Here is a 21,517-nt window from a genome sequence, read left to right on the forward strand (position 1 = left end):
GGCGGCCCTGGACAAAGAGGAGATGGTAGCCAGCATGGAAGACTATGAGACGACAATTAGCTGTCAAGAATGGGCGGCTGCGTACGAACACGATGCGGAGAAAGTAGAGATAAAAAGACACCTTACGTCTGGATGGCCGGACAAGAAGAAGCTCACAGAAGGAGTGCGGAGATTTTACGAGATGAGAGAAGAACTGTCCTTGAGTGATTCAGGGGTCTTCCTATACAGAGGAGAAAGGGTAGTACCACCGGAAATACTGATACCCAGATTGTTGAAACAACTACATGAAGGACATCTGGGCATCGTAAAAACCAAGGCACGAGTCAAGCAAATGTATTGGTGGCCAGGCATGGATGCCCACATAGAAAGACAAGTGAGAGAATGTGGGCAGTGCCAAGGAGCGGACAAAATACTACGACCCCTCAGACCTGCCTTGGGAAAGTTCGAAACCCCACAAAACCCCTGGGAGGACGTGGTCATCGACATACTTGGGCCTGTCCTGGACAGCAGAGGAGTAAACAAATATCTGTGTGTGGTTATAGACAAGTATTCGAAATGGCCTGAAGTTGATATACAAGAATCCATGGACACTGACACAGTGCTGAAGTTCTTGACGTCCTTGTTCTTAAGAGAAGGAATACCCAAATCCATTCTTAGTGATAATGGTCCGCAATTTGTCTCGGACAAGTGGACACGATTTATGAAGAGGAACGGGATTGAGTCAAAGCACACAGCCATCTACCACCCAGCATGTAACGGCCAAGCGGAGCGGTTCAACCGCGTGCTAATGGGCTCCATACAAGCAGCCATCTCGCAAGGAAAAGACTGGGAAACCGAGGTAATGAGCATGCTATGGGCTTACAGAATCACCCCCACGGTGGTGGGGTACAGCCCCTTCCAAGTAATGAGAGGCCGACTCCCGTTCACCCGAGACAATGTAGTGTGGAGGGAGAAGACCATCACCAGCAAGTGGTCCCCGGCGGTGGTTCAGCACAACCTTGAGAAGGCCCAGAAGATTTATGCTGCCCATTATGGCAAACGGCGCAACACGAAGGATGCAGAGCTGGAAGAAGGAGAATGGGTCAAGGTCAAACTGCCCACCCTACAAAAGAAAGGAGAAAGCAAATACAGTCAACCCTTACAGGTCAAGGAAGTGCGAGGCAGGGCGGCTCTCCTCAGTGACGGCAAGGTGTGGTCCCAAGACCGCATGGCTAGAGTCAACAAGATCGTAAGGTGGCCCAAATCAGAGGAGGAGGAGCTACAGGTGGGGTCTGAGGAAATAAGACCTTCCTGTGTTCATAATGCAAACGAACTGTTTGAAGGTGCAGGAGAGGACAGAGAAATGGAATCTCCTACCACAGAGTTTACCAACAGGGACTACACACTGGCCGGTGAAGTACAGGGAGAAGATCAGAGAGATGGTGAGAGAGTACTGGGTGAGAGAGAAGCAGAAGACAACATGCCGGTAAGGTGCACCCGCAGCGGGAGGGCAGTTACTATGCCCTCCAGATATAGAGACTTTGAAATGAGTGGACACTAGAACTGAGACTGTACTGTTAAATCGTTATTGTTAAAGGGGGGAGATATGTGGTGTGCGCTCTAGTCTACGAGCGTGTACGCGAGGACGCGTCACGCCGTAGACGAGAGCGGAAGGCGCACGCATGCGCAGAACGGACTGAAGGGAAGGCGCGAAAGTATATTCGGCAGTTGGCGACCGGAACTGATTCCAATAAGACGCTCGGCGCTCTATGTTTGCGATAGCTTGGCATAATTGAAATAAAGCAGTTCTCCACTTACAGAGGCTTCGAGTGTATGGTGTGGGGGCAAGGAAGGGACATTATAATGTCTTTTTTAGGTCTCTCTTAGAAACAACTTCAGCTGTCTTTTGTCAAAATACCATTTATATTACACATACTTACTTTGGACTTTGATTCAGCCACTGCTTATCATTGGTTGGCAATCTCGTTTGCTGGCTTGCTTTTGAATAGCTTTCCCTCTTGTGCATGTCTCTCACCTAAAGCGTAGCTTGTTTTCTGTATACTTCCACTGCTTACATTTGGGGAAAACAATTTTTCTACGGAGCACTCCATGAGATTACATGTATTTTCTTGTTACCTCCCCCAAGAGCTCTCTCACCCCCCCTTCATCTCAGAGCCCTTGTTCTCTCTTTGTTTCTCCTCTGCTCCACGCACTCCAAGCTTGTCCATATCTTCCTCCGCCTCTCCCTGTTCTTGGCTTTTTTCTGTGTTTCTTTTTCTTTTTTTTTTTTTTAACCAGCAGATTATTTTTTATAACTAGCTGATTCTTCATTGCTCATACACCGCTCGTTGCTTACCCGTTCAGCTTCCAGTTGTACCCCAGTGCGTTTTTTGTTTTTTTTTGTTCTTTTTTTTTCAATTTATTTTTTGAAGGTTTTGAAAGCTGCATTTTGCTACCGGACCACGCATTTCTTTAAAAAGTGATTTTCTGTACTTTTGGATGCCCGCCTTCTTGGAACGTTATATTTATTATAAGTAAACATTTCTGCTGCTGTACCATAATGCCTGTATATGCGTAGTGACGCATTCAAGCATACATGTCATTACAATGGGGCCGAATTGCTTTTGCAAAAGCTGTTTATCTTTGGCAACAACCCTTTCCCCTAACCCCTCTCCTCCCCCATCCCAAACTCTCCAATGAATGAGAGTTGCATGCTCCTGCCCACTTCAGTTGCAGTGGCTGCAATATACTGAGCATCACCATAGAGATATAAGAGAAGTCTTCAGAGAAATCATTATGCAGGGCATGGTTATGTTAGATCAGCTGATCAGTGCTGATAAGCATGCCACTGATGTATCACTGATGCATAATTGCCAACACCTCTCTATGGAGGGGAAACGTCCTTTAGAACGTAGCCGGAATCTCGCTATGCCTACACAGCTCCGGCAATAGAACGAATGCGTCTTTAGTACGCATTCTTTAGGCACGCAAGTCATTATAATGACTTGCCTTATGGTGGCGCATGGGTGGAATGGTGTTAGATTTAAAGTCCAACACCTTCCCTACTGTTGCACAGACTGGAGTTGGAATAATACATTAACATATTCCAAAATGCAGCGCTTCCCTAATGCTAGTCATCATCACTTGGCCACTGGATTCAAGATAGCCTGGCTGATGAGGATTATGAATCCGAAACCGGTCCCAGGATGCTTGTTTCCGGTCCAGGGAAGACAGGGCTTGGCAGTTCGGGCTGGACTGTTCCCATGAGGCACAGGGTCAGACTGATTTGCATACGGCCATGTCTGAACTGGGGTGGCTGAGTGAGCTAAAGAAAGGTGATGGATTAAACCCAGATCAGTTGACTGGGGGTGAGTGTTTGATTTGCTCAAACGCTCCGTCCATCATCCCCTTTTGTATCGCTTTGTTTTACCTAAAAATAATGCCTGATTCTGTTCATGTTTGTGGCTTATTAGACATTTATGCAGTCTATTTTGATGGTCAGGACAATGTTAATACCTCACTATTTACAGGTGGCTGATATGTAAGCACTAAAGCATACCTCGGCCATTTGACAAATAATTAATCGGCTTTTTTTTGTGAATAGGCACCTCTCTTTGAGTTTGACATAAAAAATACATTTGTTTCTTAAAAGCATGACAACCATCTAGCCGTTCCTATTTTTCTCTCTACAGAAAAAACGAATGTACTCATCCAGAGAAGTACACCGTTCAAGGCAGGGATCGGGGTTCTCATTAATGAGGAGTGGCACATAAGAAAAGCGCCCTTAGCATGCCAAAACATTCCAAAGGTTTGCTCTTTTTCCCAATTTTTGGGCCACCTTTAAATCACAGATGCTGGATGGGACCCAACTCCAGTATTACCATTCTACTTTTCAGCAGCAATATCTGCCTCTGGGTGGGTTAAATGCTGGAATCAGGTTGACTCACAACTCACAGGATGAGTGGCATAATGTAGCCACATGCAAAGACACCTTTCTTTATTTCTAGGCAGAACAAACAAGGACCAGCTGGCTGATGCAAGTGCTCTGAATTTTCTGATATTAAATCACCTTCTTTCAGAATCCCTCCTGGGTGTTTAAAATAAAACTCAGGGGACATGACATGCCTCACGTAAAACTTACTTCATTTTAGTAATTTTTGTTCAATGGGGATGGTCTCCTTTCGGTGCTTACAAATGCTATGTTGTGTTAATATTAAAAATTACAAAAAAAGTCAATGAATGAAGGCGGGGTAGGAAGGTTAGTCTTGCTAAATGTGGGTTGGAAACTGGCTAATAGACTACAATCATAACCCTGTTCTGCACAAGAATCCGCCAAAGGCTAATTTGACATGTTCGTTAATTTGGAATTTCCAATCCATGCGTTGTCTGGTTCTGTGTTTGGTTCCAGCGTTCAGGTCGCTCCACAAGCAAGGACTGTGGACTTTCAGGAGTCTGCTTCCCTGGGTTAGGTGCTTGTTGCAGAATGTTTGCGTTGAAAGTGTGTGGACCATTGTAACAATTGTACAGTGTAAAGAACGTGTAATGACCAGTTTTCCGAGAGCATCGCTGCAGTTAGAGGAACACGACTAGACATTCCCCACAGGTGTCCTTGAGGCCACAGTACTATTGGGCTCTCCTAACTTTACTCTCTCATGATAGGAAGACAGAGCTGTTCAAAGCTACTCGAGGAGCTGAGGTGGGTAAGACACTCAGACTAGAGTTAATCCAATAATGCTAGGTAATAAAATCAATGACCAGTCAGTGCTTTACTTAATAACAGTTAATATACAGTAGAAACGTAGGGTACGCGCAAAACTAAGATAAACAGTGAAAACCAGAGGTCTCTAGGACTATTTGGGCCAGAGTTCTAAATCAAATTGTATTATGGTGCCTAGACGCTGAGCACTATAAAAACAGTTAACATTGGAATATACAGGTCATGCTACACAGGATTACTCCTCAACGGTACAGCAATGGTACCCATGCTTGTAATAAAGTGATGTCCTTCAGCAGTTGATATGAAATCAAATGTTCCTGGTCCGCCCACTCTCTTACTTCTCAAAGGAACTTTAGCGCCTATCATGCTCTGGTGGTTTAATGGGTGCAGTTATGGATGCCAGTAGTCTAGATACAGATGCTAGACTCCCAATAGTGCAGTAACCCTTGACTAGTAGTGTGAATACGGTAGCTGGTCACCTGGCTTTGGAGGAAAAAATGGTGTGGACCATTTAAAGTAGTTCAGAAGGTTTCTGAGGTCTCCACAGGTGCCACGAGGGAACACCATAGGGTTTCAATGTGAACACCCTGAAGCCTTACCTTACCTGCTGAGAGATTCTACTGTGAATGTCTTGGCTATGGCATAGAAATTGGAGATCGACAATGATCCTCTTTTGACTTGCTGCATAGTGAAATGAAGGATGGCACTGTGGAAGGGATTCAGTTGGCCCATGAGTTAACACCTGAGGAGCAGAGAAAATGTGGTGTTGTGTTGGGATGGATGGCAACCTCTTCTCGCTGACTTCAGGGTTGACACCAGTGGGTGTTCATGACATGGACACAGGTGACAGTCTGCTAGTAAAGGGCAGAATGTCTGAATTGTTTCCTGGATGAATTAGGGCGAAAGTTGCCAAAACGTTCGCCTTACGAATAGAGAGATCTCTTAGTCCTTTGTCTAGTCCTGTGGTTCTAGTATTAAAGCAAGGGTCTGCCGACTTGCTGTTCTGTGTGCAGTACCGAATCCTCAATAAGGTAACCAAAACAGATGCCCATCCACTTAAAATAGAAAATAAGCTTGTGGGTCATTAGGTACTGTAAGGTACTTGATTACTTTGGATCTGGCAGATTACTTGGACACCAAATGCCAATGAGAAGACTTCATTTTCTACGTCAGAGGAGCTGTGTCTGTTCAAGGTGATGCCCTTTAGGTTGAATGCTCCTGAGAACTTTTCAGGACCTGGTGAACCATGTTCTTGCAGGCCTGGAAGAGTTCTGTGTGGCCTATCTGGATGACACTGCGGTGTTCAGCAATTCGTGGCAGAACCACCTAAGACAGGTAGGACATGTGTTGGCTAAGACACACGAGGCAAAACTGCTAATCAAGGCAACCAAGTGTCAGGTGGGGCAGTCCTCTGTAGACCACCTTGGGCGTGAGCTGGGGAACAGGAGGATTTTCCTTTTGAATGTCAAGTTTCAGCCTGTGATGGAGTGGGAAGTGCCTCTATCCAGACTGATGTGAGGTCCTTTTTAGGACTCACCAGGTATTACAGGATCACATGGAGTATAGTTCCCAATTGACTGCTTTGTCCTCTGAGAAGCACCACAGGAATGTGATATGGACTGAGGAGTGCCTGAAAGCATTTGAGAACTGAAGAAAGCACAATGCACTACACCTGTACCGAAAGCATCTGACTACAGTCTGCCTTTCATTGTACAGATGGATGCCTCTGAAAAAGAGTTAAGTGGTGTTTGCTCAATTGTTTGACAAAGGTGGAGAGCATGCAGTAAGCTTTATTAGTAGGAGGTTACTATGCAGAAAACAGAACTGGATGGTTATTGAGGAGTGGTTTCCCACAGAGTGATCCTTTCTAAGTTCTGCCCTTATTTGTTTGGGACTAAGTTTGTGATGCTAACGGATTATAAGTCACTAAAATGGCTGTGAAGTGGAAGTGTTCGACTTGAGAGCCTGTGGAGGGTCTTCCGCCAGCTTTTTCGCCTTCCTCGCTCCATCCATTTTCTGTACCCTTTTTTGCTGGCTCTAGGACTCTGCACACTTTAGCACTGCTAATCAGTGCTAAAGTGCTTGTGCTCTCTCCCCTAAAACATGCTAACATTGGATTGTACACAATTGGCATTTCATTTACTTATAAATCCCTAGGAACGTGCACTACAGGTGCCCGGGACCTGTATATTAAATGCTACCAGTGGCCCCGCTGCACTGATTGTGTTGCCTACGTAAGTAACCCCCTAACCATGTCTCAGGCCTGCCATGGCAGTTCGCTGTCACTATGATGTGGCAGGCAAAACTACTTGCCAAGCCCTGAACTCACCCTTTTATTACATACAAGTCTCCCCCTAAGGATGGCCCTTGGCAACACAGAGGGCAGAGTACTATGTAAGCAATGGGAAGGACGTGCTTGTATGCTTTAAATGTCCTGGTAGTGAAGAACAGCCTATTTTGTTTTCCACTTCGGTGAAGCCTGCCCCCTTAAAGACCAGCATTAGAAATTCTCTTACTTGCTACTCAGTGGTAATTCCGGATCCCAGGGGAGTAGCTTTATCATCTTTGGGTGGGTGAAATAGTAGTGATAACTGTGCTTTGCTGGTAAGGTAGGATTTAACACTACTAGAGTTGCAGGGATTCTGCTCTGGAACAGAACTATTCTTGGAATCATAGAACATCAACCTGTAGGGACTGAGTCCCCATATCACCTCAGTATCTGAGTCCAAGTCCATCTCGCTATATATAGTGCCTCACTTGCCCTCCTAACCTTACCAGAGAAACAAGTGAATTGGCAGTCCGAAACACAACACTCTCGACCCTCTCTGGGATGGTAACAGGAGACACCCTTTCGCACTTGCCCACAATAAAATAACCAGGATACACAAAGGAAGTTTAGAATATTTATTTAAACTATTGTGCTCTGAAATGCATTATACGTATCCCTAGACCATAAAACACCCTGTCATTTTATAGGACAGAAGAACCTAAACCCCCCTCCCTTTCTACTAAAGCTAAAGGATTATATATCAGAGATCTTTGGGATTACTGGCAGACCCCGTACCTTAGCATTCACAGATGAACGTTCTACATCTCAGCAGGCGCAGTGCTCTTGTCTCAGAACTCTTTTTCAATGCGTTATTGTTTTTGGCTCAAGGACTCATCTATACGACAGGAAATGCTTGCACATAGACTACAGCTGCATTCCTGTGTTATGTCTAGGTGCTAGTGCCTGGCCAGAAAGAAAAACAAGCGCCATTGTTGTTCAACCTTGGTGGTGTTCAGACTAAATCCCAGGAACAGAACAGAACGTGAAATCATATGCAAGTCCCGTGTGAAAGTACAATGTGGCACAAAAGCAGGTGTGTTTATGTAGTAACGAGCAATAAAAAATTAGGGCTGAAACATGCACAGTTAGGCTAACCCAGGTAAAACTACAATGGGCCACGCAGGAAACGCACAACTTTAGTGCAGAAATGCCACTTTCAGGCAGTGGGTATTTTTGTGCTCTTAACTTTGCTCTATGTGACCTCCAGCCTGTCCTCAATTCACATCTGGACGGGGTGACAGTTTTCATTTGTGCATTCCTCCCAGACAGCCATAAACCCAGGAAGGCCAGGGGTGATTGAATACCCCTCTGCATAATTCTGCATTCTGATGTCTGGCCTAGGCAGACTGGAGTAAAGGGGGCTTACAACGGGACATCTAGGCTGGTGATCGCCATAGAGAACCTGGCAGACAGGAGTGGCTTGAAAGGGGTGCTCGTGCACTTCAAACCCACTCTTTGAATTTTCCCCCACATCAGAGGCACAGATGGGTACAAGTACTGGGTCTCCGACCCTCCCAAATCTGTCAGAAGAACTGCAGTGCTGCTCAAAGGACTGAACTGGTCTGTTTTTTCTGGAAGGACTGATTTCCTACTTGTTGCCCTGCTGCTCGCTGCTCTTTGACTGCTGGAAGGAGAGCTGGACTCTGCCTTTTCTCCAAAGTGATCTCCAAGGCCTTGTTAGCTTGCCTCTTGTTTCTGAAGTCTCAGGGAAACAAAAGACTTCCTGCAGTACTGCTGGTGCTGCTGGACTCTACCTTCTGGGAGTCCTACACCTTTGTGCGAGGTGCCTCCTCCAGGTTCTAGGCCTCAGAAGTGGGTTCTGCTGCTGAGTTTCTGCCAAATCGAGCGTGACGCAGCACAAAGCCTATCGGCACGGCTAACCACTCTCGTAACCGATGCTGGACGATGCTCAGCTTCGCCGCACAGCCTCTCGGAACTGACGCCGGATAACGCATAGCCTCACCGTACAGACTGTGCCCCAGAATCCAAGCTACTGTGCTCAGCGGCCCAAGTGGGTCCTTGTAGCCGGCCCACACTCCATTGCGGTCGGCCTGAACTTCGGATTTGCACCGGTCCCTCGTGACCTGAAGTAACCTTTTTTGCGCCAGCTGCTTCTAAGTGCTTTATTGCATTTCATTCTTCAACATTCGATATCTCGACTTCTACTTGATGGATTTTGATTGTTTTGATCGTGTTTTATTCGGATAAATATTCTCTATTTTTCTAAACTATTGTGGAGTCTTTTTGTGGTGTATTTACTGTGTCGTTGTATGGGTTATTGCAGAAATACTTTACACATTGCCTTCTAAGTTAAGCATGCCTGCTCTGTGCCCAGCTACCAGGGGGTGAGCAGGGGATAATTTGGGAATGTGTTGTGAATTACCCTGACTAGGATTGTGGTCCCTACTTAGACAGGGTGCCTACCTCTGTCAACTACAGACCAGATGTCTAACAGGTAGAATCCCAAGCTGTTGAGATGATCTGTTTCTTTCAAGGGTTTGACTTTCTTGTAGAGCACAGGGCTGAATTGAGCCTTGGGGATGCAGGTGGACTTTCCTGTTGGTTTTACCGATCTGACCACCCAATCTGTCCAGGTTAGGAGTTGTGTCTGGGATGTTTTGATACAGAAGGGGCATCTGTTGGGATGAAAAAGTCCTCAGTGTGGTAATGGACATGCACCCTGCCCTGAGTGCCCTAACAGTACTGATGTCTGGATCCGTAATGCTAATTTGTGTTGTCAAAGACCAACACGAATCATGACATAAGCCTGTCTCATGTATTGCTGCCTTGTTGGACTGGGAGGGGCGTCCAAAGTGCTATCCTCCTAGTGGTGGAAGGCTACTGTCTTCACCAGGAGTAAAGCAGTATGAGTGCGGTGGTGGCAGCAAACCATGTAGTGATCAATAGGAGTGAGCAAGTCTTGTTGAACCTGTGTCGCTAGAGTGAGGCCTACAGGCTCACTCTGTTAAAGTTCCACTGCTGTGTGTTAAACTCAACTTTGGCCTACATCGGTTTAATGTTTAGTGCTGCGCAGTGCAAAAGTGGACTATCTGCACTGGGTGAATGTGTGCCTGGAAAGGTACATTACAGGGCTAATGCACCACTTTGCAGTGCGTGCGTGCTGAATACATGTGCTGGATGTACATGTGCCTATGAGTTGTACAATACATGAAGGATATAGTGCTTTGCAGTGGATGCATGGTAAATGTGTGTGCTGGATGTATGTGTGCATATGAGTGGTACAGTATATGAAGGATGCTGTGCAGTGCGTGCATGTTTAATGTATGTGCTGGATGTATGTTTGCCTATGGGTGGTACAGTACATGAAGCATACAGTACAGTGTGTGCAGACTATACTGGCACTGGGTGTAGGTGTGCCTGTGAATGGGTGAATGGTACAATACATGGAGGGCCTGGTTTACTTTTTGGTAGACCCAGACCTGCATTGATGAAACTTGGAGAAGAGGTAGAGAATCCCCCCCAGACAGATGTGTGTATTGCTGGATTCCTTATGCTGAGTGGGACACCTAATGGAGAGGGGAGAGCCAGGCATCCCCTGTACACTTCAAAGGGTGCTACTTGATACATTGAGAGGTCTCAAAGAACAGGCCTGCACATGTATCAGGAAGGCGATGGGGCTGATAAGAGAATCATAAAGAGTAGGGTTGGACTAACCTTTTGATACATGTATCACTGTGGCTGACATCCAGGTGTGTCCTCTAGTCACTTCCATGGACAGTGTTGTGGGGCTATCAGCTTTGAAGTCACTCCTGCTGTTGACAGACTGCTTTCAAGAGGAACAGAGGGCAGAAGAGTGGGCACTTCAAAACATAAACTTCAAAGACTAATGAACTGATTTAGATCTTGGCGTACAGATAACTCGGTCACAACAGTGACTGATTTCCCGTCTGCTGAAATATAAATCCCATTATATCCTATGGGGTTTATATTTCAGTGGACGGGATATCCATCACCGCTGTGACAGAGTATCTGGGCCGCTAAACTTTAAATCATGCCCTTAGATTCTAAATCACGTTTGGTATCTGAGATTGGACTATAAGAAGTGGAGCTTGACACCCCAAAAATTGTCAACCTTCAAGCAGTGAGAGAGGCGGCTGTGTAATGAGGGGAAGCTCTGCAAGACTTCTGCCTGTGACCAGGATTGGGAGCCAAGGCCTGCAAAGCTCCCTGCTGGGTGAGGAGACATCAACCAGGGAATCCAAGACCACCTGCACTGGAGCACCAGCGCCTGCCTACTTGCCAAGACCAGAGTGCCCTGGGAGAAAGAAGAGAGCGTTGGAGGGAGCGATGGCCAGTGGGGAACCCTGTCGAGTGGACTCCCTTTGCAAGGACATGCTTGCTGCATTGATCGGGTCATTGCCCATGTGCAGGACAAAGTTGATGACTCTTATATGCCAGAGAAGAGCTGCTGTGACTTGAGCCATGTTCATTGCTACAATTATCGGGCCAGAACCTGTGTGTAGTGATGAGATGCAACCCCATATGCTAGGGGGGTCTGTTGCTGAGGATTTCTCCATGACGAACAGGCTAGAGCACATTTACAGAGAAAATACAATGATACTGTGTGCCAGAGGTGGTTACCGGGAGCGACAAGACATGCAACCAGATCCACACCCCTGCCTAAGTAGTGAGGCCGCTGTGGGAGCACCTGCGCACCATCGTCAAGGTGAGGGGCCCACTTACCGATCATAGCATCACCCACCACGCCCCACGCCTGAGCACATCGGACACTTACTCTGCAAGGAGGAGCAGCAAAGAGCCTCCAGTCACTTCTGTGTTGCGACGGCATGTGAGGAACTGTGTACTTGCTGAGTGCAGCCTGCCATAGACATGTGCGGCGAAACTCACCTGATTCAGCTGCTGCTGCTGCTCCAAGTGCCTGTGGGTGGAAGACCCTCTGGAACGCCGGACGCTCCAAGTCTGCAGGTGCAGGTATGATGACTGTTTTCGGGCCAATCAGTCCCAGAGGAACTTACTTGCGAGTTAGTGCTGTGGTGCTGGAACATTGACTTTAAAATAAAATCAGACTGGACTCTGACGCCTAGTGGGGCTCACCCTAGATGTTGTCTGTAGCGAATGGGGCATAAACACTATTGCGAGAAGGAAGTGGGAGCCGGGGGACTGTTCAAGAAACACTGGAGCCCTGACCTTAGAGTGCCTATGTAGTTGGTCATAAATGTCGTATTTTTCCTTTGTTTAAGTAGTGATAGAAATAAAAATACTTCTTTTCATAAAAGTGAGTATTTTGCTGCCACTGATTTATTGCTGTTGCTGCGCAAATCTAGAGTTGTGAGCTCATGTTCACTCCCTTGTATCCAGAGAGAACCTTGGACTGCTCGGACTATGTTAACCCTGAGAGTCTAATGCTGAACGGGTACTTGGCCCAGTTGCTCAGAACCTATAGTAGGGCAGGCCCCGGAACATCAGAAGTAAAAGGCCTCAAAGCCTAAGTTTGGGGCTCAGTAAACTGTGCTTGCCTCGTGGCCCTCTGAAAGGGGTTCTGAGAACCTGATAACCTCAAATGACACACAAACCCCTGACTTTGGTGTACAGAACTGGAGTGACAGAGGAACAAGACCTGGTCATCTTTATTTATTTATTTTGGAATTTTATAAAGCGCTTAGTTACGCTCACCGGCGTGTCCCTGCGCTAAAAATTGCTTTCATAAGGGAGAAAAGTGGAGGAAGAAGAGCTAGGGCAGTGCTTGGCGGAACAGATGTGTTTTGAGGGCTCTGCGGAATTTGGGCTCAGAGGGTTCCAGGCGTAGATCAATCGGCAGTGCGTTCCAATTCTTGGCAGCGAGAAAACGGAACGATCTTCCACCCATACGGGCTTTGCGGATTTTGGGGACAGTGACCAAGCCAGTGTCGGAGGATCTAAGCAGCCGCTCTGGTCTGTAGGGGGTAATAAGGCTGTTCAAAGGGGCGGGTGCTTTGCCTCCTAAGATACGTTGGCATACACAAAGGGCTTTGTATTTGATCCTTTGACAGATCGGTAGCCAGTGTAGAGATTTTAAGGCCGCTTTAGAGGAGGTACGTCTCGGGAGCCTTAGCACCAGCCTGGCTGCTGCATTCTGCAGCACCTGGAGACGGTTAATACTGCTGACCGTACTACCCAGGTAGAGGAGATTAGCATAATCCAGTCTAGATGTTACCAAGGCATGCACGAGGGTCTCTCTACATGTCCTCTACATCTTAACATAAACATACTAAGATAGGCCAGGAGCTGGCCATTCTTAGTGTGTTTATGTATAGATTAATTCTGCCACCATTGTCATTTTGCCACTGCCTTGGTAAAGAGGGGCACACTTTGTGTGTCCTGTCGACTTCAGAGCCAAAGTTTATGGTCACAGTCCATGTAAACAGGTAGACCCTGAGTGGACATGAGTAATTGTGCTGTTCACAGAGATAAAAATCAAAAACCTACAGCTATTTTCCAGATGTTTACCAGGAAATCAACATAGGGTAGCGCTTTTCAGAACCTTGCAGAAGACTTTCCTTCCCAACAACTTTTGGCAACAGGTAGCTAGCCGGTGGAGTAATTTTAAGGCTGTTTATATGATCCTGTGTTTGGAGTCTTCCCCACATTCCATGCCGCTGGTTTTGTAGCCTTTGCAGCCTCTCTACAAATGCAAGCAGTCCAGCCTATTCCTGCCATTACCTAGTGTTCTTGTCAACTCCACCCATTGTCTTTGAGTAGTAGCAGGATTTCATGAAGCGTGGAAAGCTGTATATTATGATGCCTTAGACGATTGCTTTGACTTGTGGAGTAAATATTTGGAATGTAAATAATTCACAGACTACTTTTATCGAGGCTTTTTATGATTTGACAATGTATGATTTTAATTAATCAAGAAATAAAAAATTACTTACTTTCATTGAGGCACGTAGAGCTTTACCTAAGCTCTGAGGCCAGTCAAATGTATGTCAGTCTTGGCTGTGTTCCTCCAAGCCCCCGAATCTCGGTCTTGACCATGTTCATGTATAGGGGCTTCTCCGCTATCGAAAAAAGGGTTGTTTTGCGAGATGCATTGAAGATTTATTTTTATTTTTGCAGATTTATATAGGGCGAACTCGACTCGAAGGTATTGGAGCGCTTTACATGAGCACCAGTTACGTTACACAGGGACACTTGTGTAAGATAATTATAAGGGAGGGCGATGTCTGGTGCAGGGGAAATAAACAATAGAATTGTAGGTGGTGGCCAGAAAACCAAATGGCAAGTTGCGTTTGTGTGTGGATCTTCGTGAGCTAAACAAATGCCTGATTGTAGAGAAATTCCCGTTGCCCAGGATTGAAGAAATGCTAGCCAAAACGAGAGGAGTGAAATGGTTCTCCACTGTTGACCTCGCATCCGCCTACCATCAAATAGACTTACACCCATCAAGCAGGAAATTCACGTCCTTCATAACACCATTCGGATGTTATCAGTTCCGCAGGATGCCCTTCGGGCTAGCGTCCGCCGCAGCGGTGTTCCAAAAGCTAATGCACCGCCTATTCAAGGACGTCGAAGGCATCCAATCCTTCCAAGATGACATCTTAGTTATGGGGATGGACCGAGAAGACCACGACAGGAAGTTGAACAAAGTACTGAGCATGCTACAAGAGCAAGGTCTGACAGCCGAATGGGAAAAGTGTAGGCTGGGCATGACGTCGGTCACCTACCTGGGACATGAGATAGGAGGACAGGGGATCACCCCAAAAAGAGAGAATGTGAAGGCGATCTGCGAAGCCAGAGCGCCGGTCAGTAAAGAAGAAGTGAGGTCCTTCCTGGGCATGGCCGAATATTATAGCAAGTTCGTCCAGCACTTTGCCACGAAGACTCACAAATTAAGACAGCTCATAAGGGACAAGACTGCGTTCCAGTGGGATGATGAAGCACAAAAAGAATTTGAGGACTTGAAGAGGGACATAAGCCAAGCGGTGCCGTTGCATGGACATGACCCCTTGGGACAAACCATACTGACCACAGATGCCAGCGAGAATGGTCTAGGAGCGGTCCTTGCACAAGAGAGGGAAGACAACACAGTAGAGACCCTCAGCTTTGTGTCCAGAGCGTTATCTCCCACGGAACAGAAATTCAGCGTGATTGAGAAAGAAATGCTGGCAGTGACATGGGCCATGGGGAAGTTCCGACAATTCCTGTGGGGCACGAGATTTTGGTTACAAACCGACCACAAACCACTGGTCAAAGTGCTCACCTCGAGCGTGCATGCCACCGCCACCCCACGCATAGCCAAGATGACCCTGAAACTGTTAGAGTACAGATATGATGTGGAGTATATACCAGGAACGCGCAACAAAGTGGCTGACTACCTCAGTCGAGCCTCAGCCAAGGAGGAAGCGCCCAATTCTTCATCAGAGAGTGAAGAGATGGTAGCCGTGATGGAAGACTCAGAAAGAGTGATCAGCAAACAAGAATGGGTGCAAGCGTATGAGGAGGATGAAGACCTAAAAGAAGTCAAACACTGCCTAATCAAGGGTTGGCCTGAGAAAAAGAGACTAAAAGAAGCGCTCAGGAAACTTTATGAGGTGCGGGAGGAGCTATCGATAAGCGACTCTAGAATCTTTTTGTATCGCAGTGACAAAGTGGTGCCCCCTACGAAATTGATCCTGCTCCTGCTGAGCAAGCTACACGAAGGTCACCTCGGCATCGTGAAAACCAAACTACGGGTGAAACAAATGTACTGGTGGCCGGGAATGGATATTCAAGTGGAAAGGCATGTGAGAGACTGTGACCAGTGCCAAGGGGCGGACAAGATATTGAAACCGCTAAGACCGGCGTTGGGAAGATTCGACCAGCCACGCAACCCCATGGAAGATGTTTCAGTCGATATTCTAGGGCCGGTGTTGGATAACCAAGGAATAGCAAAATACCTGTGTGTTTTAGTGGACAAATACTCCAAATGGCCAGAAGTTCATGTGCAAGAAGAAATGGACTCGGATACGGTGATAAAGTTTCTCACCTATGTGTTTCTAAGAGAAGGGATCCCGAGAACGATCCTGAGCGACAATGGCCCGCAATTCACATCTGAGAAGTGGTACAGATATACTGAAAGGAATGGTATAAAAACAAAACACACTTCGGTGCACCATCCAGCAAGCAACGGACAGGTGGAAAGATTTAACTGCGTCCTAATGGGATCCATACAAGTTGCCATAATGAAAGGCAAAGACTGGTAGGTAGAAATCCAGAGTATGATGTGGGCGTACAGAATCACCCCCACCTCGACAGGGTACAGCCCCTTCCAGATCTTGAGAGGCAGGCACCCTTTCACGAAAGACAAAGTAATTTGGAGAGAGAAGACAGTCACTAGCAAAATGGTCACCTGCCGTAGTCCAGCACAATCTGGAGAAGGCCCAGAAAATATACACTGAGCACTACAACAGGAGGAGAAATGTGAAAGAAACAGCTCTGGAGAGAGGGGAATGGGTGAGAATCAAGCTGACCGTACTAAGAAAGAAGGGAGAAAGCAAGCCCACCCCTGCAAGTGGAAGAAGTATACAATAGAGCTGCACTACTCAGTGATGGAAAAGTTTGGTCCCAAGATCGTATGGCGAAGATCAATAAAATTATACAGTGGCCCGCGGAGGAAGGAAAAGACAGACGAGATCAAAGACCGAGAAGTGGCGTAGAAAGAATGACTGCAGGAGGTGAAGGCCAAGAAGAAGAAGGAATGCACGTAGAGAGAGAAGATCTTGAGGAACCGAGTGTGGAGGAGACTCCAACAGAAAGGGGCGCTACGCCAATGAGAAGTGAACCAAGTCAACAGAAAGAGGGAGTGGTGAGCCCTGCACATGAAGGTGTCCGAGAAGCCTCCACACCGGTAAGACGTACACGTGCTGGAAGAGTGGTGGTCAGACCTGCTCATTTCAGAGATTTTGAAGTAGAGGACTATTGAACCCCTGAACTCATAGCTATTTGGTGTTTATATAAAAAGGGGAGATATGTAGTGTTGCGCTCTAGTTCTTCGTGGCAGCGAATGACGCGGCACATTAGAACTAGAGCGCGAGTGTTGTGTGCATGCGCGGGGAGCTATTCGCGTGTCAGAGGCGACCAGAGCACGATTGCAGTAAGACGCTCTTCTGGCGATCATTCAGATTTGAAATAAAGTGCCACCTGATCACAGAAGCCAGCGTCAGTGTCCTCCTTACAGGGTGAAGCCCCAACTTCACTGGAATATAGAGAATTTAATTGGAAGATGATGCTGGAGCGTTTGGGAAATGTCTTGTGATTGGCAGGAGTACGACGTTTTTGTCCACTTGTAATAGTGGACGTTTGGCTTTGACACACTGTCATCATGTAAAAGTATATTCACAAAGGGTTGCATTGATCATCTAGATATGTGATGAGGGGCAAAATCAGCGAACTAGAAATCCTAAATTGATAGCAGCGTTAGCGCGAGCGTAAAATAGTAGGGGCACACGACAGGCAGTCCTTATTTAGCGTCAGAATCTGCCTACCTTAGGCGCTTTGCATCTGGGCACATTGTGGGCTATGTAATTTAAAATAAACCTTGTATTTGAACCGTTTCTGTAATCCGAATTTGTCTCCCCAAAGTTTCGCCAGCCTGCCTCTGGCACCCCTTCCCACCCCTCTCCCTCCCCACCAGAGGCGCAGTCTGGGGTTCCTGGGCAGTGCACAGGGAGGGCGCGCCCGCCGAGTCTGTGGGAATGCGAGCTGCAGAAGGCTGTAAACAGCCGGTGACTCATCGCATAGCTATGTCACATGGAGTGACTGCGGGGCCTCGCCGCTGTGTGGGTGGGCGCGCGCGCGCGCCGGAGGGGGCGGTGACCGCTTCCTCTGCGTGGTTAACATGCAGCCAGTGACACCTGACGGGCGCAGGCCCGCGGTGCGGGGCTCAGGAGCATGGACGCACCGGAGCTGAGCTCGGCGCCAGGGTCCTGTGGTCGGAGGAAGGTAACCGTGGAACGAGCCCCCTAGGAGAGGAGGGAGGGGAGCCTTGGTGACGGGAGTGCTGAGGCTAGGAAAACGGGGGCTGGGTCGACTACGACATAGACGGCAGCTGGAAACTTTGCAACTCGGCGTTTCTGTCCCAGAATTAAAATGCTTTACTGCTCCTTCCTGTAGAGACTCGTGTGTGCAATATTACACTAGTTATTGTAGCTTCTGAATCTGGAAAGAGTGCCCTCACTTCAGTTCTTAAAAGGTGACCGGTACTTGCTGGGAAAACATCGAAAGCATGTGAAACTACAGAGGATAATAAACCTTTCGCGAGGGCTGTTGATGTTGTAAAGCGTTGTAGTCTCAAACAGATGCTTGCTTCTGAGGTAAATCCTCTTACCAGGGGCGTAAAGCAGACATTTTGCAGAGGGCCCCCTTTATTTTGCCTATTATTTCCCCTATCGTATGCAATTTCCTGTCTTGAAGGAACATTTAAGACCTCTGTGCATCTGGAGTGGATACGTTTGGAGGAGAACCTTTTCTACAGGTTTACCTCTTAATTCACCCACTCCTTAGATTCCTCTTCACCCTCCAAACAAGCAAAATACCTCATATAAACTTCAAGGAGATTACTTGAAATGAAAACCTTCCTCAAACTAAAAAAATTTGATTTCAGTATCACACTCCAAAACCACCCCATCCCACCCTCCTTGGATGCTGAAAGAGTTAAACTGGACGGCGACTGGTAAATAGCTGTATTGTTTCCAGAAAGAAATGCTTTTTCTAATTTTTATTTTTTTACTGTTTATATAGCGCAAAGGTATTGAGTGCTTTACATGACGAGCACCAGTTAAATTACACAAGACACTTTCATTTTTTGTTGTTGTTAGATGCGTGCAGATTAGGTGATTTGCCCAGAGTCACAGAATGTTGAGTCGACGCCAAGACTTGAACCTGGTCTCCCAGCTCCAAAGTTGTCCGCTCTGGCCGTTATACCACATCTTGTGCTAGATTAATTAGGGCCTGATTAAGAGTGGGTCAGTGTCTAATGACCTGTGTGTAAACCTCTGCGCACGTGTTGGATCTATGAGTTGGAAGGTATTTATTGCATCCAGTAATTATCGTATGTATTAAATACCTCAACCTTCATTACATTTCAGCAAGTCAAACCTTCCGAAATTTAGCGGACGAAATGTGAATGCAATCTGCTGAACCATGCAGATTTTGGTGCGTTGAACTTCGAAATTCCAATAGAATCTATTTATCAAGCTCAGTGAATAACATACCATTGGGTATTGTTATTTTTGAGGTGTGATCAATAACCCCTTGTTTCCAGACAAACTCGTGACCAGGTCCTAAGTCTTTTATCCCTTCTTTTATGTGCAGAATTATCCAGTTTCAATAGTAAATGAAAATAGTGAGACTATGCCTCGAAGGATGAACTATTGCTACAGACAAATAGTGTTTCCCTCTCCAGCAAGATATGCTTTGCAGATTCCTCAAGCAATCACTTGTTATTTTATTATTTCTCTTTTTTTAACGTGCTGCAAACTACCAAGGCAGCTCTAAGCACTGTGCATTGTGTACAAGGCATTGCATAATCAAGGACCAGCACATCTCATCCGCAATTTGATTCCTTATCGTCCGTTTAGAACATTACGTTCATCTTGCTCAGGTGATCTTGTGATACCTCGTACAAAAACGGTCTCATGGGGTGACAGAAGATTCCTGGTATCAGCCCCTAAGTTGTGGAACACTCTGCCACAAGTGATTAAGGCCAGTCCATCCTTATGGTCTTTTCGTAAACAACTTAAGACCTGGCTGTTTAATCAATAAATCATGTCTAGTTCTTTCAGGGTAAACATGTCAGATACTCAGCGCCGAGACGCCCAAGGGCCTTTGTATGCGCTTTACAAATATCAAAAATAAATAAATAAATAAATAAATAAGCACAAGTGGTTTAGATAAAAGTGATGGTGATCCTAAACAGAAATCTCCTACCAGTGGTAAACGTATGGTAAAACTTTCAAAGGATAATGTAAAAAAGTTACCCAGTTGGTTGGTGTGGCCAGTTGTAGGCATCTAATCTTTCCAGGTCAGGGACAGGTTTCAGTAATAAAGAGATTAACCATATTATTCCTGGAGTAGGGTGAATTTGTTGTAGTTTTCTGTATTTTCTGAGGTGGAGTTCAAGTCTTGAAAACTTTGGGATGATCTGTATGCGTGAAGAGTCTGGCTCTCTTAAGTTAGACAGTTTACTGCCAAGAGAAAATTAAAAAAAAAACTATAAAATCTGAAGGAGAGATGAGTGAGCGAACAAATTAACAGGAAGAATCGAGGCAGAGCTGAGAAAGGGTCTGGCTTGGTCTAAGAGCCTTTGCACACGCCGAGCCATGAGAATATTTGTGAATCATGCAACAATCCTCATATAAAAATATGATCGTCTCTTCACCATTAAAAATAGTGTACTTCTTTAACATGCGTAATAGTTTCACCTTAGTGCATCAGATTATATATATCAATGCATCGAAATTTATTTATTAATAGTGACGTTTTTCAAGGAGAACTAGCAACTTAAAAATATTCCCCTCCCGCCCTGTGCCATTGTAGAACTAAGAGTCAAGTCAGTTGTCATGCATACCCTATATATGGCTTTGATTCTTGCTACAGATAGAGCAACATCAAAGTCTGTTAAACCAATCTCAAGGTTTTTGTACAGCACACATCCTGAACTTGGGGCAGTGGTAGTGCGAGCTTGAAATGGAGCTGAAGGCTAAGTATTGCATTGTATTCATTGCACATTCTGAACTCAAGATTTTGGAGGTACTCTTGTATGCAATAGCGGAAAAAAGGAGGTTTGGTGAAATCAAATATTTGCATTAATTCACACAAGTCTGTGAAGCGTGGAAGCTGGGATTATGAGCCCATTTTTTCTGGTTTTGCATTGGTTTCACAATGTATAATCCAACCACTAGCAGTGTATCTCTTTTTCACCCTTTTTTTACATCAAAGTTCAATATATTGTATTCAATTCTTGGTGCATAGGTTTAGATTGTGTGTGTGTGTGTGTGAAAATGTGGCTCCTTTTGGGCTTGATGGTCCATTTGGAGCGTTACCTGAATCAGACTCGGGCATACGACTTGAGCTTTTAGTTACTCACCCACCTCTACGACTTGAGCTGTTAGTTACTCACCCACCTCTAATCTAAAGAGGATACTCCACCCTGGAAGCCAGTTGTCACAGGTGATAGCTTCTCCTCCAGGAATAGATGCTTCTTAGATAAACCTCTAATCCGGTCCTTTATGTGAGACAACTTCCAGTCGATGGGAAGAACCCAAAAGCATACAGATCCTTGGAGGATGCCTGTGCTGCAGGACTACTGTCCTAGTTAAATAGTCTTTTGATCTCTTTAGCAGTCATCAGCTCTCCCCCCAAACCTGTGACCTAAGCGGCAGCTCCTTTCATTGCTCCCTTTCCAGACAAACACTTTGCCAGTGATACTGATGTGCTTACTTCAAGTTTATGAAATATTCCACCCCAAGATTCAAGTTTTCTTAATTTATCAC

General features: G+C 46.1%; 1 protein-coding gene across 6 annotated transcripts in view; it reads left to right on the plus strand.

Moving 5' to 3' along the window:
- Nucleotides 1-21,517, plus strand: part of MAFK (MAF bZIP transcription factor K) — a 133,190-nt gene that overhangs the window by 64,659 nt on the left and 47,014 nt on the right. Inside the window, exon 1 of one of the 6 annotated variants that reach the window (XM_086940604.1) lies at nt 17,831-17,966. The exons of the other annotated variants lie outside the window; for them this stretch is intronic. The gene's annotated coding sequence lies outside the window, so the exon portion shown is untranslated. Of the gene's footprint in view, nt 1-17,830; nt 17,967-21,517 lie in introns of those variants that run through there. 6 annotated transcript variants of the gene reach the window in all.

This window comes from Lissotriton vulgaris, chromosome 10, assembly GCF_964263255.1.
Source record: "Lissotriton vulgaris chromosome 10, aLisVul1.2, whole genome shotgun sequence".
Taxonomy (NCBI): domain Eukaryota; kingdom Metazoa; phylum Chordata; class Amphibia; order Caudata; family Salamandridae; genus Lissotriton; species Lissotriton vulgaris.